This window comes from Lycorma delicatula, chromosome 7, assembly GCF_047948215.1.
Source record: "Lycorma delicatula isolate Av1 chromosome 7, ASM4794821v1, whole genome shotgun sequence".
In the NCBI taxonomy this organism is placed as follows: domain Eukaryota; kingdom Metazoa; phylum Arthropoda; class Insecta; order Hemiptera; family Fulgoridae; genus Lycorma; species Lycorma delicatula.
In genome coordinates, this window is record NC_134461.1 from 57,913,777 (window position 1) to 57,931,688 (window position 17,912).

General features: G+C 27.7%; 1 protein-coding gene across 9 annotated transcripts in view; it reads right to left on the reverse strand.

Annotated features, from left to right (window-relative positions):
• Window positions 1-512: 512 nt before the first annotated feature.
• sws (patatin like phospholipase domain containing sws) overlaps window positions 513-17,912 on the reverse strand; it is a 161,767-nt gene continuing 144,367 nt past the window's right edge. For 6 of the 9 annotated variants that reach the window (XM_075370405.1, XM_075370400.1, XM_075370404.1 and 3 more), the window contains one exon: window positions 12,569-16,310. The gene's annotated coding sequence lies outside the window, so the exon portion shown is untranslated. Of the gene's footprint in view, window positions 2,250-3,905; window positions 4,246-4,554; window positions 4,746-12,568; window positions 16,311-17,912 lie in introns of those variants that run through there. The other 3 variants (XR_012756976.1, XM_075370398.1, XM_075370399.1) reach the window with 3 other exon arrangements.

Genomic DNA, 17,912 nt, shown 5'->3' on the forward strand with positions numbered 1-17,912 from the left:
AAAAGATTAAAAGTAATAATAAATTAATTATTAGTGCATTATAATATACAATAGAGTCATAATAAAGAAATAAAGAAAATGCAACAACGATAGTTTTAAATAATAAATATAAGATGTAATAATAAAAGTTGGCTGAGATTAGAATTAAATATTTTAAATTAGGTTTAACAAGTATATATAATGTGGTACTATTTGTAAATATATTATAAATGTATAATGACATTTTTCCTGTATATAGATGTGTTTAATTATTTAGTATGTAATATATGTTATAATTTCTAATATAACATTTTTAAAAAATAATTTTTTTTATCGCAACTAATTCAAAATATTTTGAAAATTTCATGCAGACAATATTTAGGTACAATAAATAAATTAAATTAAAAACATTTTTTAAAAAATCAGTAATTTTACATTAGATCTTTGTATATATCAGTATTTGCATTCATATGTTTTTGCTAAAATTAAAAAAGAAAGTAAAATGTAATATTATTTTTGACAAGTATTAAAATAATTTTAAAGAACAAACATGTATTTGTAAATGTTAATTATGTAAATATTTCATATTTTATTAATATTATATAATGATCATAATGTTATTGTTATTGGTGTGACAGAAAATACTGGTTCACATTTATATTTATATATAAACAAAAAATAGAATATTATAGGGACTATCCATAGTTGTCCTTGTGAAGTCAAATTATTTACACAAATTAGGAAACGTTGTTAGACTTCTCATCAAGATTTATAGACTATCATTTTAGTATTTTAGTATTATATATATATAAAACTAAAAACTCGTGAAACTTGACATGAAAAAACTATTTGTCTACACGTAAGTTCTAACTTAACTGTTAAATTTTTGTCCCAATCCAACATGATTGTGCTGAATCCAAAATAATTATTTCTTAATATATTAATAATATATATATATAGTTTTAAATTGAGAAGTGTTAATTAGCCTTAGCCTGGCTTTCCCCCCCCCCAAAAAAAAAAAAAACTAGGGTGAGCTTCTTGTACAGGAACTGAATCCTGGACAAGTATATATCCAGAATTGCTCCATCAACAACACAAATACCATGGGTGCAATTACTCAAAGAAAAGGGGTATAAAGGGATGATCTACTTACCAAATAACTGTGTAAAATGAAACTAATAGCTGTACCAAAAGGAGGATCTACATCAATACAGTGTACATCTATCCTAACCATAATAGAAAAATCACATATTTTTACCCAGAATGAGAATAGCACATTATTAATTGAAAATGTTGCTTAGACCAGTTTAAATGTATACTAAATTAAATAGCTGTTCCTCTATTTACTTAAGTGGTTTAAGGTCTATTTACCATCACCTTAGCAGTGGTTTAAGGTTCCTTAAAAAAATTAGGATTTTCCTTATAGAAGGAATAGGAATGAGTGAGAACCCATCTCCATTGTAGAAGTATCAAACCAAAATATAAACTGATCTAACATATAAATATAAATATATATATATATAAATAACAAATCAAATAAATGAGTAATTTCATTAAATTTATAAAACTTTTTTTTTTATTATTTTTGTCAAGATTTTTATTACAAACAGTTGCACTAAAAAAAGAAATTGAGTTTATTAATTTAATTGTAATCATAAGCATAGTTATAGCTCCACCTTAACTTCTAAATCATTTTATAATGGAGTTGAATTTTGATTTTTTTTATTATAGTATGGTTTTAAGGATTTTTCATTTCCAGGAATAGTATTATGTTTCTCATGGATATTAATCCATTCATATATTTATTTTAGTACATAACATTTTTTATATAACTGCTTATTGTTATTTGAGCAAAACACCATAGTTAATTGTAATTTAATTGAATTAAAATAACTTATATCAGGGTAAGTTAAAAAAGTAAAGGGAAATTCAAAATCATTATATTTATTTGTACTTACATAAATGATACATGCGTTATTTTTCAACATATTCCACTTCTACTTCTATACATTTAGTCCATCTTTTAACAAGCTTTTGAATTCCTTACTGGAAGAAAATTTTCAGTCTGGGTGCAGAAGATTTTTCACCGCTTCTACGGTCTCTTCATCAGATCGATAATGATTTCCTCGCAATTCTTCTTTTAATGGGCCAAAAAGATGAAAATTGATTGGAGCCAGGTGCAGACTGTATGAAGGGTGGTCCGGTAGCGCAAAACCAAGATCTTGAAGGCAAAGGACTGTTTTATTGGTCATATGATGTCGAGCATTATCCTGAAATAAAATCACACCTTTAGAAAATTTACCACATCTTTTGGATTTGATTTGATTTTGCTTCAGTAAACGTAGGTCACAGTAGTTATCACTGTTTATTGATTGACCTTTAGGTGTGAAGTAAATCAAAAATGAAGCTCATATCCCAGAATATCGTTATGATCACCTTTCCTGCAGACATCTGAGTTTTGAACTTTTTTGTTGTGGGAGATGAAAGATGTTTCCACACTAAACTTTGTCGCTTACTCTCGGGTTCAAAGTGATGGACCCATGTCTCATCAACAGTTATTATTCACTTAAGAAATGAATCTCCTTCATCTTCGTAAGTTTCAAATACTTCTGGGAAATTTTCAACATTCTCTTTGTGGATGCTAGTCAATTGACGTGGAACCCAGCAAGCACAAACTTTTTGAAAGTTTAAAAAATCATGAGTGATTGAAAATGCTGAGTATGACTTATATTCAACTCACTTGCAATGTCTTCAACTGTAATTCATTGATTAATGAGCTTCATTTGTTTAATCAATTCAATATTGTCATTAGTCTTTGAAGTGGAAGGCCTACCTTGCTGCTATTCATCACAGAGAGAAATCCTACCATTTTTAAAGCAATAATCAATTTGTAGATCTTGATTCCACTCAAACAACTCTCCTTATTGCTGCTGCATTCGCTGAATAATCTCTGCTGGTTTCATCCCTTCTGAACTGAGGAAACTTACGATTGCTCGCATTTCTTCCTTGTACAGTTAGACAAAGGAGCACTTATTTTAAACAGACTTTTATACAGAATCACAAATAATTAACAGTGAACAGTACCTTCAATGAACAGCTGATAGAGGTGAGGTTATGAGTTATAGCAGAACAAGTTGCTGCCATACATGTGATTGGGAGGGAAATCAAAATTTCCCTTTACTTTTTGACTTGCCCTCGTATTTTCACTATTTTATCAGTTAACATTTATCTTTTTTCTTCATAAGAATGGGAAAAGTATGAAAACAAATGTTGTGCAGTTTTCTTGTGGCTAAAATTTCTTTGAAAGTCACTTTTCTTTAGGTAAAGGTGTGTAATTTTGTTTTTGAAAAACTTTATTTAAATTTTTAAAAATTGACCAGTAAATCTGTCCACCTTCTTGTAAAATGCTTTTTAAATTTATACTTTAAATATTTATAAAATAACAATTACTAACTTTTAAAATTGTAAATAAATTTATATAATTATTATTGTAAAATTAAAATGGTGCTTACGAATGTAAATTGAGCTATTTTAGAAATTGTTTGATGAAATTTTAGCGATTGAAATCCTTTTGAGTAGTTAAAATATTATTTTATTATATATAGATTCTTTTTAACAGTTGAAATTTTATTTTATTTTAATTAAAAAATAAAATTGTGAAATTTTTATTTTCGGTATTGCAGAGTTGTAGGATAGTGTAAATATACTGATAAAAATAAATTAATATAATTGGATTATTGTCTTGTTACTAATTCTTAATAAATCCTTATTTCATATATATATAAATATTTTAATCTAAACAGTGTTTATAAATTGTTTAGAGCTAATCATTTGTAAACTCTGATGGATTATCATTTTAATTTTTGGTCCATGTTTTTATTTGAATGTTGAGGAACCAAAAGTTTAAATTTAAATTTTTAATTCTCCTTATCTTTTATAACAATAGAGAGTTTACTGGTGTCTATTTTTCTTGAAATTCCTAACAAATGGAAGAGATACATTAAGTGTACCATTTTGCCAATGAACTAGTTGAAAATTACTCTTTTTTTTGTAAAAAAGAAACTCTTATTTCTAATGTTAAGAAACTGCATTTGAACACAGGATCAGTAGAGAAGAATGCTAATTGTTTCAGCATCAATCAACTAAGTAAATTCAGTTCAACTGACTACTTTTAAGTTTAAGCTTCTTTTCTTTAAGTAAATGCAGTATGAAAACGCTCGGGCATTATCCCCTTCAGTATCAAGTTTTTAGTTGAACGAATGTCATCTGAAATACATAGGTTCTTATTAATGACAATTTGACTATATTAATTATTGCTATATCAATGTGTCATGCAACAAAGTTAGTTTTTATTTTTCATGCACTTCAATGTAAAATGTTCTGAGATGAAGTCAGTTTTTCTCTAACGCCTATCATATTTCTGTTATACATCCTTCAGAAATTGTGAAATAATAGGAAACTTTGAAAGTGACAATAAATATCATAATGTGTTATACGTGTTTTCAATACTCATATTTTATTTTACCTATTAAATAAAAAAATGTTTGAGAATATAATCATAACAGATAAATGTACCTAAAGGTTTTGATGACGAGACTGTGAATTAATAAACTACTTCTTCCTTTTGTGTACTGTAGGGTCCTCTCTTAGTAGAAACCCACAGGAATCATTCATCATACATAGATTTGGCCCATTGACTGTGGTAACACTGCTCCATTTGCAATATAACCTGTGGAACCGCTTTCCCTCCTCATCAATCACAGTACCTGAATATGTTAGGAAAACGTCAAGATGGGAATGAAAGAATGAATTTTTAATTATATCTAGTACCCAAAATTTTTATAGTTCAATGAAAGATTTTGTACTAAAAGATTCTTCTCCATAACTAACATTTTAAGTGGATGACATGAAATGCAAGTCACTCCCAACCATTGCCACTGTAACCATTCTCTAATATAAACATCCCATTTCAGGATTACTAGAAATTGTGGGAAATTAAATAATATCCTACACCTTCTGGTCATTCAGATTCGAATAGTAGAGTGCCTGGATGATCATGCAGGGGCTGTACATACCATATGGTTTAGATCTGGCCCCTGCATGATATGGGGGAGGTTTTTTAGCAGGTGAAAGCCCCGCACTGCTGTCAGTGCGGGGCAGAGCTTTTTCCCCCCCCTACGGAAACAAAAAAAAAATAACATCTTTCGATAGTGATGTATCAATCTGAAACGACTGGGTGTTTGTGTAAAGGGAAGAGTATGGAATGACTGAGAGTCATCAAAGAAAACATATAAGCGGGTTTTTCCTGTGTAATCCTAAAAAATCTGTTAAAAAGAGAAATTATATTTTCAAAAATTTTTTCCTGACATTTAAATTAATTTTTGATGTAAACAAATTATATTTCTGACTGAAGGCCGTTTCGCCTGTGCTGTTCGGCATTTTATGTCGCTCCTGCTTCGTCCATCTTTAGTAATTCTACTTCCCAAACTACAAAATTCTTCTACCTCCATAATCTTTTCTCCTCTTATTTTCACATTCAGTGGTCCACCTTTGTTATTTTTACTATATTTCATTACTTTCGTTTTGTTCTTGTTTATTTTCATGCAGTAGTTCTTGTGTAAGACTTCACCCATGCCATTCATTGTTTCTTCTACATCCTTTTTACTCTCAGCTAGAATTACTATATCATCAGCAAATCGTATCTTTTTTATCTTTTCACCTTGCGCTGTTACTCCGGATCTAAATTGTTCTTTAACATCAATAACTGCTAGTTCTATGTAAAGATTAAAAAGTAACTGGGATAGGGAATATTCGGACTCCCTTTCTTATTACAGTTTCTTTCTTAGATTCTTCAATTATTACTGTTGCTGTTTGGTTCCTGTAAATGTTAGCAATTTTTCTTCTATCTCTGTATTTGAACCCTAATTTTTTTTAAATGTTGAACATTTTATTCCAGTCTACGTTATCGAATGCCTTTTATAGGTCTATAAATGCCAATTATGTTGGTTTGTTTTTCTTTAATTTTCCTTCTACTATTAATCTGAGGCCTGAAATTGCTTACCTTGTCCCTATAATTTTCCTGAAACCAAATTGGTCCTCTCCTAACACTTCCTCACTCTCCTCTCAATTCTTCTGTATAGAATTCTAGTTAAGATTTTTGATGCATGACTAGTTAAACTAATTGTTCTGTATTCTTCACATTTATCTGTCCCTGCTTTCTTTGGTATGATTACTATAACACTTTTTTTGAAGTCTGACGGAAATTCCCCTTTTTCATAAATATTACATACCAGTTTGTATAATCTATCAATCGCTTCCTCACCTGCACTGCGCAGTAATTCTACAGGTATTCCGTCTATTCCAGGAGCCTTTCTGCCATTTAAATCTTTTAATGCTCTCTTAAATTCAGATCTCGTATTGTTTCTCCCATTTCATCCTCCTCAACTTCCTCTTCTTCCTCTATAACACCATTTTCTAATTCATTTCTTCCATATAACTCTTCAATATATTCCACCCATCTATCGACTTTACCTATTGTATTATATATTGGTGTACCATCTTTGTTTAACACATTATTAGATTTAAATTTATGTACCCCAAAATTTTCCTTAACTTTCCTGTATGCTCCGTCTATTTTACCAATGTTCATTTCTCTTTCCACTTCTGAACACTTTTCTTTAATCCACTCTTCTTTTGCCAGTTTGCACTTCCTGTTTATAGCATTTCTTAATTGCCGATAGTTCTTTTTACTTTCTTAATCACTAGCATTCTTATATTTTCTACGTTCATCCATCAGCTGCAATATATCGTCTGAAACCCAAAGTCTTCTACCAGTTCTCTTTATTCCTCCTAAGTTTGCTTCTGCTGATTTAAGAATTTCCTTTTTAACATTCTCCCATTCTTTTTCTACATTTTCTACGTTATTTTTTTTATTCAGACCTCTTGCGATGTCCTCCTCAAAAATCTTCTTTACCTCCTCTTCCTCAAGCTTCTCTAAATTCCACAGATTCATCTGACACCTTTTCTTCAGGTTTTTAAACCCCAATCTACATTTCATTATCACCAAATTATGGTCGCTATCAATGTCTGCTCCAGGGTAAGTTTTGCAGTCAACGAGTTGATTTCTAAATCTTTACTTAACCATGATATAATCTATCTGATACCTTGCAGTATCGCCTGGCTTTTACCAAGTGTATATTCTTCTATTATGATTTTTAAATTGGGTGTTGGCAATTACTAAATTATACTTCGTGCAAAACTCTATAAGTCGGTCCTCTCTTTCATTCCTTTTGCCCAGCCCGTATTCACCCACTATATTTCCTTCCTTGCCTTTTCCAATGCTTGCATTTCAATCTCCAACTATTATTAAATTTTCATCTCCTTTTACGTGTTTAATTGCTTCATCAATCTCTTCGTATACACACTCTACCTCATCATCATCATCATGGGCGCTTGTAAGCATATAGACGTTAACAATCGTTGTCGGTTTAGGTTTTGATTTTATCCTTATTACAATGACTATTGTTCAAAGTAATTATGAAAACACCATTATTAAGACACCATTCTTAAATGGTGTTGATTATGGAAGTAATAAAAAATATAAAATGGTAAAGCTATAAAATAAGAATAAAAGTCCACTTGTATATTTTACAAAGGGTGAGCGTCAACTTATATTATGTTTATTGTTTAACATAATTTTTTTTTTCAGGAAATTAATAATTTATTTTTAGCACATATGAAATGAATAAAATATAAAAACAAGTTATTAAATATAAAATTGCGGTTTAAAAGTAATTGCAAAGAATTAACGGGTGAGTGTCAACATATATAATAAGTTTTCGTTTAATAAAATTTCTTTTTTTCAGGATATTAATAATTTTCTTTCAGCTACATCTGAAATGTAATATTAATCAAATTATTAAGATTATAATTCAAAAGTGATTATGAATTATTAAATATATTAATTATGCATCAAATGAAAAAGAAAGTGAATAAGTTTTTTATTCAGGTTACTAAGTTTTTCAGATACATCTGCAATTAATATAAAATAAAAACAAATTGTTATTCAAAATTGTATGTAATGATTAAATATGCTAATCTTGGAGCAGTAAAAGCAATTACGATGCAATACGTTATATGAGAGTTTTGAGGGAGAGAATGATAGATATAAACAAAATTTTGTGCATATGTTTCATCGACTGAGAGAAAGCCTTCCATAGGGTTAAAAGGTATAAACTAATGAGAATTTTGAAATATAGAGAATTGGACTGTAGGGATAACTTTATTATGGAATTACACACAGAATAAATGGTACAGGTTCCAAAAGAAGAAATAGAAGCAGTAAAGATGGGAAGAGCAGTTAGACAGTGATGTTGCATGTCACCAATACTTTTTAATATTTATGGAGACTAACTAATTGTGGAAGCTTTGAAGACTTACAGGATGTTGATTATGAGGTAGGAGGAGAAGAAATAGACAATTATATATGCAGATGACCAAGTAATAATGGCTACAACTGCAGAGAAGCTGCAACAAATAATGGGTAGAATAAGTAAGATAGGAGAAAATATGGCATGAGAATAAACACTGATAAATCCAAAGAAATGAGAATATCGAGGGAATACGTGGCAACAAGAATTTTTATTCAGGTGAAATAATCGGAATAGGTTGTTAGTTTTAAATACCTTGTATTTAATTCTATTTCTATTAATCCTTCTATTTCTCTTATTTCCTTCTAATCTCGAAAATTAGAAATAGAACTGCAATATATAATAATAATTATAATAAATTTTAATTATAATTATAATAAATAATAATATAAATTTATATTATAATATAATATAATTTATATTATAATATAAATTATAATTATAATAAATTTTTTAATTTATTTGAAATGGGTCATATATTTTATGATACAAGCTCCATATTTTACTACACCCTCTTTGTTTTATATCCGAACTTTATCTTCCTCTATCGGTTTTATTCTCTACATCACGCTATCAAATTAATTAAATTTTGGTCGTCTTAATTTTGGGCACGGAGATACAGAGCTCTACAAATTCTGCTGTAAATGTCGCATCTCTGTAAATTTATACATTCATCCTTTATACTTTGTAGATGATCTTCGTCCTGTAACACCGCGTTTATTTCTTACCTTTTTGCTTTTCTTATAGTCGAATGTTTTTCGACCTCAACGCGCTGACCGTTTACACAAATATTATTAAGAATTTGCTTTCTAATTATTATATTTGGTTATAATATACCAACAAATTTATTTTCTACTTGAATACTTTCTTGTTATTATCCCGCTGCTTTGCAATTTCACTACCAAACACCAACACATTTTACTAAATTTTCAGAAAAATTAGTTTCTCCTTTCTGAATAATTTTTTCTCTTGTAGCAGCTAGCTAGGCTATACATTCGTGCCGCTAAATATAATTTGTAATAGATTATTAATTAGACGGTTTAATCACATTTTATTAATATTTTTAAAAGTGTCTGTCTGTTTTAATGTGATTGACTAACTGGTAGATCTGTAGAGTCTACATCTATCTCGGTCATAAATGCAGATTTTTATAGTTAGCTATAGAAATTTTTCTGTAGTTTTGCTTTATTATATTAGCATATTATATATTATGCTATTATAATATAGTTATGCTATGGTTATATAATTTCTATAGTTAAGCGCAGGGACAGCGTCGAAACGCCATCCCCAAACTCAAAAATTGTACACCCGGAGTTTCATCTCACGGAATATACGACGGGCGTGGTCGTGGATGCTGCCTTGTTGATCACAGCACCCGGTCTTTTAGCTAAACAGCCAACCAAAATCATTTTACAACGAAAATTTTCGTTCAACCTTACAAAAAACTACTTAACTTACATTCGAGAAGTTACAATCTAAGATTTAAAAATCATTAGATTATCAATAGAAATTTAGCTAAAATATTAAATTGCTATTAAAAAATATATTAATTATTGAAATTTGACATTTAAACCACTAAAATTAAGTAAATTTACTAATATATTAAGAGTGCAAGCTGTTGCCAAGATAATTTTGCTGTTATAAGTATGAAACATGTCACCACAGAATTAATTAAATGCTTCTAGCAGTTTCATTCCTTTACAATTAACATTCCAAAAGAGGATTGACTCACATCCTCTCAGTCACTATCAGTATGGGGTCGAATACACCTGTTATGTCAATGTGTCTAGAACTATATGCAGTGATTGAATTTTTAACAGTGAAAGAAATGAAAGCTAGGGAAAATTCACTGTCGTACAAAAACATCTACAGTGATGAAACTGCTTGAAAAATTGTGGTAGGTGGGCAATAAAATTTCACGCATCAGAAGCTGGTAAAATGAATGTTGAGGATGAACCTCACAGTGGTCAACCAGTTTCTATGACTGGTAAGAAGCACCGAAAGGAGATGGATGAATTGATTTAAAGTGATCATTCAACGACACAGCTATCCCCAGATAAGCATACCCCATGGTTACCCCAGATAAGCATATCAAAAGAACAAGTAGGACACATTATTACATAACTAGGCTACCATAAAACCTGTTGGCAGTGGATGATAAGCAAACTCACAGAAAAGAACACACAACAATGAAAGGAATTTTTGTGAACAACTTCTGAAATATTCTCACGATAATGAGATGGCAACTTTTTAATATTGTAATGGGAGATGAAACTAGAGTGAATCATTACAACCCAGAAGAAAAATGACAACCATGCCGGCACTACGGTTCAACAAAATCAGAAAAATTTAAAACCTCTAGAATAAAGATTCTTTTGACAATGTTCTGAGATTCTAAACACGTGACCAACTACCTGGAAGCTGGATCTACTATAAATTCTTCATGAAACATACAGACATTGAAACAGGAGACACTGCATCATGTCTGACAATCTACAGAGCCAATAATGCAACACAATAGTGGTCATATACATTGCATGCAATCACTGCAATTTGAACTTATTCTGCACCCTCTATACTAACCAGATCTTGTACACTGCGAGCTTCACTTTTTCTAAAATTAAACAGAAATAGATCTTAAGGATATTCATTTCATCACGGATAATAAACTAAAGGATACAGTGATGTAATAGATCAAGGGCAAACATTTTTCACTGGAATGAAAATACTGGTTTGTGGCTGGGAGAAATGTATAGCTGCTAATCGTGGAAAAATAAATCTAAGTTTTTATAGCAAATAAGATGAACTTTACTGTCATATTTATTTCATGTGACTAGCTCTTTTCATCTGCTAGTTATGACTAGTTGTGCATTATATTTCAGCTACACCTTGTATTAATTCGATTTTCATATAGTTGCTGTTTCAAGAGAGCTGTCATTACAATTCAAATAATACTACAAGTGACTATGAATTTTAAATGAAATTTTATATTAATCTTCTTTTTTAAATTATAGTTTCAATAATTCATAATGGATTTTATCCTATTCCAAATAAGTAAGGTTCATTACAGTTGATTAGTAAAACATGCCCTCATATAATATGATAAAAACTATCTAATCATGACATATATGTAAAGATAGACATTTCATACAAACATACATAACTCTGATTATAAAAATAACAAAAGCTAATATAAAATTAGGTGAATCTTTGTTTTATCATATGTAAACCCTAAAAAATAATATATATCGTAATAATCACTTATAATTAAAGAATAGAATGATAACCTTTAAATAAGTTTGTAACATATTTTAATATTACTTACTATTTCTAATTTAATTTAGCATTACAATCAAAAAGTATAAAAAATATATATAATCTAATAAAAAAGTATCTGAACAGGACACTCTTTTTAATAGACAGTAACAAGTATAGGGCACCTATACTTTTGGCCACGAATGAATTAATTTAATCCTGCTGCCTAATTGTCAGGTGTTGGCAATTACAAAACATATTAAAGTATAACAATGAGTGAACATTTCGCTTACTATAATTGAGAGAACTATAAGTGTAGCTGTTAAATATTCTTCAGTAGTAATAATGATGCATGTTATCTAAAAGTGTACATCAAGAAATAGATCTATCAATTTTTCATGTGAATTCAAATACCTTAAGCAGTTTAAAAATGGATGTACGTTGATTAAGACTGATAGATATCCATAAAAATGATATAACACCAGGAACACGTAAATGAGCTACTGATAATAGCCAATAGATGTTTTTGAAGAACAGATACTTTTAAATCAGACGAAACCCACCAGAAAATAATTCTTGATAAATTTATGATCATTAAGTAATAAAATATTCTTGCTGCAAATTGCATTAGTGACTACTACACAATAAATTAAATGATATCCAGTAATTTTCATTTCTATATTTACAACTACTGATAATAGCCATTAGAGATGTTTTTGAAGAACAGATACTTCTACATCAGACTATACCTACCAGAAAATAATTCTTGATAAAATTTATGATTAAGTAATAAAATATTCTTGCTGCAAATTGTATTAGTAACTACACAGTAAATTAAATGATATCAAGTAATTTTCATTTCTATATTTACAAAATCACTAATAGGAGCAAATAAAAAAAATTAATATGAAAATATCTTTTATTAACACAGATACAAGTATGAAAAAAAATCGCAAAACTAAAATCAATACAAAACAGTTAATTAAAACTTATTAAAAATTAATAAAATAATCTACATTTAAAAAAATAGTTATTACTTTTCTATACTTAGCTAGTGTACATACGAAGGAAAAAATGAACAATTGAATGAATCTAAGAGGACTGATCCTCTTAGAACATGCACGCTGTTGGCATCGATTTGTAACTAATGACACGTCACTTTCCACTTAAAATAAACAAATATTGATTGTATCCTTACCTTAGGGAATAGATAACCAACAACCTATACACTTTATTTGAAAAAACTATGCATTATACACAATGTCTCCGCAAAGTAGATTACATACAACCGTTAGGTGGTACAAATTACTTCTGAAAGATATTTTATAGTACTTTTTATACTCGTTATATATTTCTCTAGTTTAAAATTTGAATAAAGTAGAAAAAAAAAGATTTTAAAAGCTGAACAACTAGTAATAAAAAACTAATAATTGAACATTTTTTTGATTACACAAAATTCACATTTTGGGCTGATAGTTTTTAGAAAAACTCTTTTTAGTGGCATTCTAGAAAAAAAAAGAATCCTGCCACCCAGTTTTCATATTTTACCACAAAACAGATTGAAATTTTAATAACAGCTCACCTGTTAAAGCCTTCTGCCTTAAACTGATTATTCTTAAGACCTTTCCTGACTGCCAAAATACATTAATAAAATCATCATCAATATCCTATCACACATATACATTTAATGAATAAGGAAATGGTTTTAACTGTAAAAATAAGAGATCAGGAATATTGTTAATCAATTAATTATATACATAATGAAAAAAATATAGAAAAAGTTGACCATAGAGATATAAATAAATACATTACTGGAATCCATATTAAATTATTTAGAACCTATTATGTTCAATTGAATTAAATGAATGTATAAAATATAAAAGATGCTGCAATAAACATGTTTTCAAGTATTAGGCCGGGAGCTATTTTAACAATTGTTCATTTTTTACCTCTTTATAATCATTTTTGTTCTAATTTTCAATAAAGTATTATTTAATATCACTAATTTTAATGATCATTTATTCTGTTTAAAAATTTAATATCCTTTTCACTGAATGTACATTTAAAAAGGTAGAGAATATTTTCTGTAATTTTTATATACACTAAATAGATTAAAATGGAATCCACCAAATAAAATCGAATAGTAATCTATAAATTCTATAATACACAATAATTTTTTTAAAAAAACCAAAAAACAAGGTAATTAGAAAATATATGCTGTAAATAAGAAATCATGTAATTACCTTTCTTTTTAAAAAACTAAAACAGAACTAACCAGTCAAAACTTTAGAATGTCCAAAAAAATTCTTGGTAATTTTGATGGTATAGCTTTGTATAAGTATAGCTTATTATTACTTGAAAGCTTTTTCAAGACTGAAATGTTTAAAAACGAACCTGTATTCCATCAAGTTTTTAAGTCACTGTATACTGATTTCTATTAATCTTATTAGCATTCAATCATAAATACGTAAAAGTTAAATTTATTAAAACATTATAAAAAACATATTATTTTTTAGTGTATGAATAAATATACACATTTAAATTTATAAAAACAAAAATAAAAGAAAAGTCACAAATAAATAACACCAACTAATGTTAAGTCTAAATAAAATATTAGTACCACTGACTAGGCTGACAGATAAAATTCCATAATAACTCTTAATGTATTATTTGAAATTGTACATAATTAACTAACTATATTAGCACATGAAAACTAACAATAATTTTCAGAACAGATAAATAAATTCTATAACAAACACACTTCTTGGGTTAATAATTCAATTCAATATTTAGTACCAATTTTTTTTAAAAACGTAATATACTTCTGTTAAGAAAAATTCTTTCCTGATCAAGATCTATTTATAATTTTTAGTAATAATTCTGTGAGAAATGACAATAGCAAAGTGATCAATGTATTGAGTTTTAAGCTCAACAATAAAATTATAATGCTAATAATTATAGGTATAATAAATTTATTAAAGTTAAGTGATCACTGTATTGGTTCCTTTTTATGTTTACAAAACTATTAAATAAATTTTATTTTATACCAATCTACAGTCAAATTAAAAAATAAGATTACTATAAATCTACCAATTTTTGAGTGTATTACATTACTCAGTATTACTTAATCCTATTTGTCAACTAAAATGAACTATTAACTACAATGAAATTTACAACAGAAATAATTCTCCTTACATACGTTTACTTTTCCTTAACCTCTATCCTTTCTTCTCTCTACAACTAGTGTAGAAATTAGGTCGGCTACTGCACTGAATATAAATAAGATTGACTTAACATGCCCTTAGATAAAGTTGAGCTTTTTAATTAATTCTCCATTTAATAATAATAAAATAAATAATACATGCAAATCTATTATACAATAAACTGTAGATTAATATTTTTACACTAAAATACACAAACCGAATAAAAAATTTGTTTTACGAATGATTTGTTATTAAAGAATAATACCTAAATTTTCATATTTTATACTTATTTTTTTCACTATGTAATATTCAATTTAGGAGGAGGGGGGAACAATTTTGTACACTCTGTCTTATATTTACTAATGAACTACACTTCGAAGAATGAAAATCCCAAATAAATATTATACCTCAATATTGTTTTTTTATCTAGAATATCCCAGACAGATAAAAAATCAGACAAAATAAATAAATATATAATAATTTAATATTATAATTTTTATAACCATACAATATGTAATCAAAAATTTCACATAGAAAATTACAATAAACAAATTACAATCCAATTATATTAATCACTTACACATCTTAATTTTAATTAATTTAAATATGTATTATGATAAAACTTTATTTCAACAACAATAATAATAATACAAACAACCAATTGATTATTACTACTAAAAAAAAAAATAAAAATAAAAATATAATAAGATATAATAAATGAGCAGAAGATTAAATTAGACATAAATAAATAAACACAACGAAATTAAGGTACAAGCTAATTTACAACGAGAATGAAATAAAATGTAATTCAAAATAACTGTTATGTAATAACAATTTAAAAAGATTATTTATTATTATAATCAAACTAATAACGCTATTCTTTTATATCATTTATTAATTATAAATCAAAATGAATGCTGCTTTAAATTTATGTAGAAAAGCTCTAAATATATATGTACAGTTTTATTGTGGGTGTACGTGTGCACGGATATGCATTGTTTATATTATTAAATCAAAAAGATAATTGTCCATTAATGTACAATAGATAATATGGTAACAACAACAAATACAGTATTAACTGACTAGGGAACTTGAATTTCCAAATGCCAATAATAATAATAAAAAAAATATTAATGAACACCTAATTTAGTTTACATAATTTATAACTACTTTACCAACCAACACTATATTATTTATTTATTACAAATGAAAATAATATAAGTTTTTTAATAATAATAATAATAATAATAATAATAATAATAATAATACCTAAAATATTATAAAAGTACACTTCCTATAATCAATAACACTAAACTATAAATTTCTTTCCTAATTTATATACCATAATCAAAAATAAAAATACTCTTTTAATACCTTATAAAAATATTTTAATTAAATACATTGCATTGATATAGAGGGCAAAAAGGATTTTTCTGAAGTCTTTCTGCAACAAAAAAAGAAAATAATAAATCAATCAAAATTACTTATGATGCAATTTTAACTTAAATACAAATTTGTGAATAATTTTGAAAATTTAATATTGTGTATGCACTATATGCTACAGCTAAAGCATAATTTATTATCTAATTAAAGAAGAAAATAATTAGCTGTAATCAAAAATTCCCAGTCAATAACAGTTCCTCATTAGTGACTACGTTTTATACAACTAATGGCAGAAGTAGAAAGGTAAAAACAGTCTATAAGCAGATTTAGATATTAGGATCTTAAAACAACCACTGAAAAGTGTCATTAATTTACTGAATAACAATTGAAGCTTTTTCAGAGCAATGGCATATTCAGAGCAAGTGAGTGTACTACAGCTTCATCACTTTTGGTACATGATAGGATACATGAACATCTTATCAACACAATTAAGATTCGATTCATACACCCTTGACATAAATAAAGCTTCAGTATATTTAAATCTCTACAAAGAACCATGCTAAATTCTACAATAATGTTCAATAAATACACTGATGGACTAAATAAGGGATGACTAAGAAAATCACAACTAACCTAAAATATATATTAAATACATTTTCTTCTCTAACAGTACAAGAGAATCTACTAGGAATGCCTTTAAGATCCAAGATTCAGCAAAGAGAAAATCCTTATATTTACCACTTCGTGGTAGAGAAGGAACAAAGACTGTATATATTAACAACTTCTAGAATACACAACCAGCTAAAACACGAAGGGATTGTGTTAGTCCTGGTATCAGAAGTATCCCCCCCCCAAATTCGGTGTAAACAGTCTCATCACAAGGTGGATGGGCAGTGGTGGCACTGCCATCAAATATCATAATATTGGTAGAAAACTGTCTAAAAATAAATAAATTTGTCATTATTTTTAATGGCCTAATGATACATTTTTCAAAAATGTCCGTCGTACGTGTGTTGGAACTTACACAAGTTTTTGAATATCACTCAAAGTTTCTTTTAAATTAATCATTTTGTTTGTTAAATTGTTCTTAAACATTTGTGCTAACACACATGCTCAATATACCTTCTCTTACAATTAAGTAATTCAATTAGTATTTCAACTGAAAACATAGTGTGGAGGATGTAAAATAAATAATACAATTTTTTTATAGTTACTGTAACTATTCCTGATATTTTTTTCCTAACACAAAATTTATATTATGCATTTTAAAATTAAATTAATAACTGCTTTGTAAACACTAGATTACTGACATAATTTAATTATGCCATTATATTTTTTATATAATTTATTACTTATGTTACTTAAAATTAGTATTTTTAAGAGTCACATTATTCCTCTGTACTGTTAAATTATATTTTATATTCTATTCATATAAACCGCCTGTTGCAAAATATTGAGGTAATACATATCTTACCTTAATTTTACCATGAAAGTATTTTCATAGGATCCCGCATCCTCAGTCATGATTAAGATATTTAATTAATCTGCATATTAAAAATATTAAAATAATTGAAATTACATATTAATTTATTATATGAGTGCAATTTTCACTATTTTAGTACTTTTAATTTTTAATAAGCAGTTTAATTAAATATTTCAATCC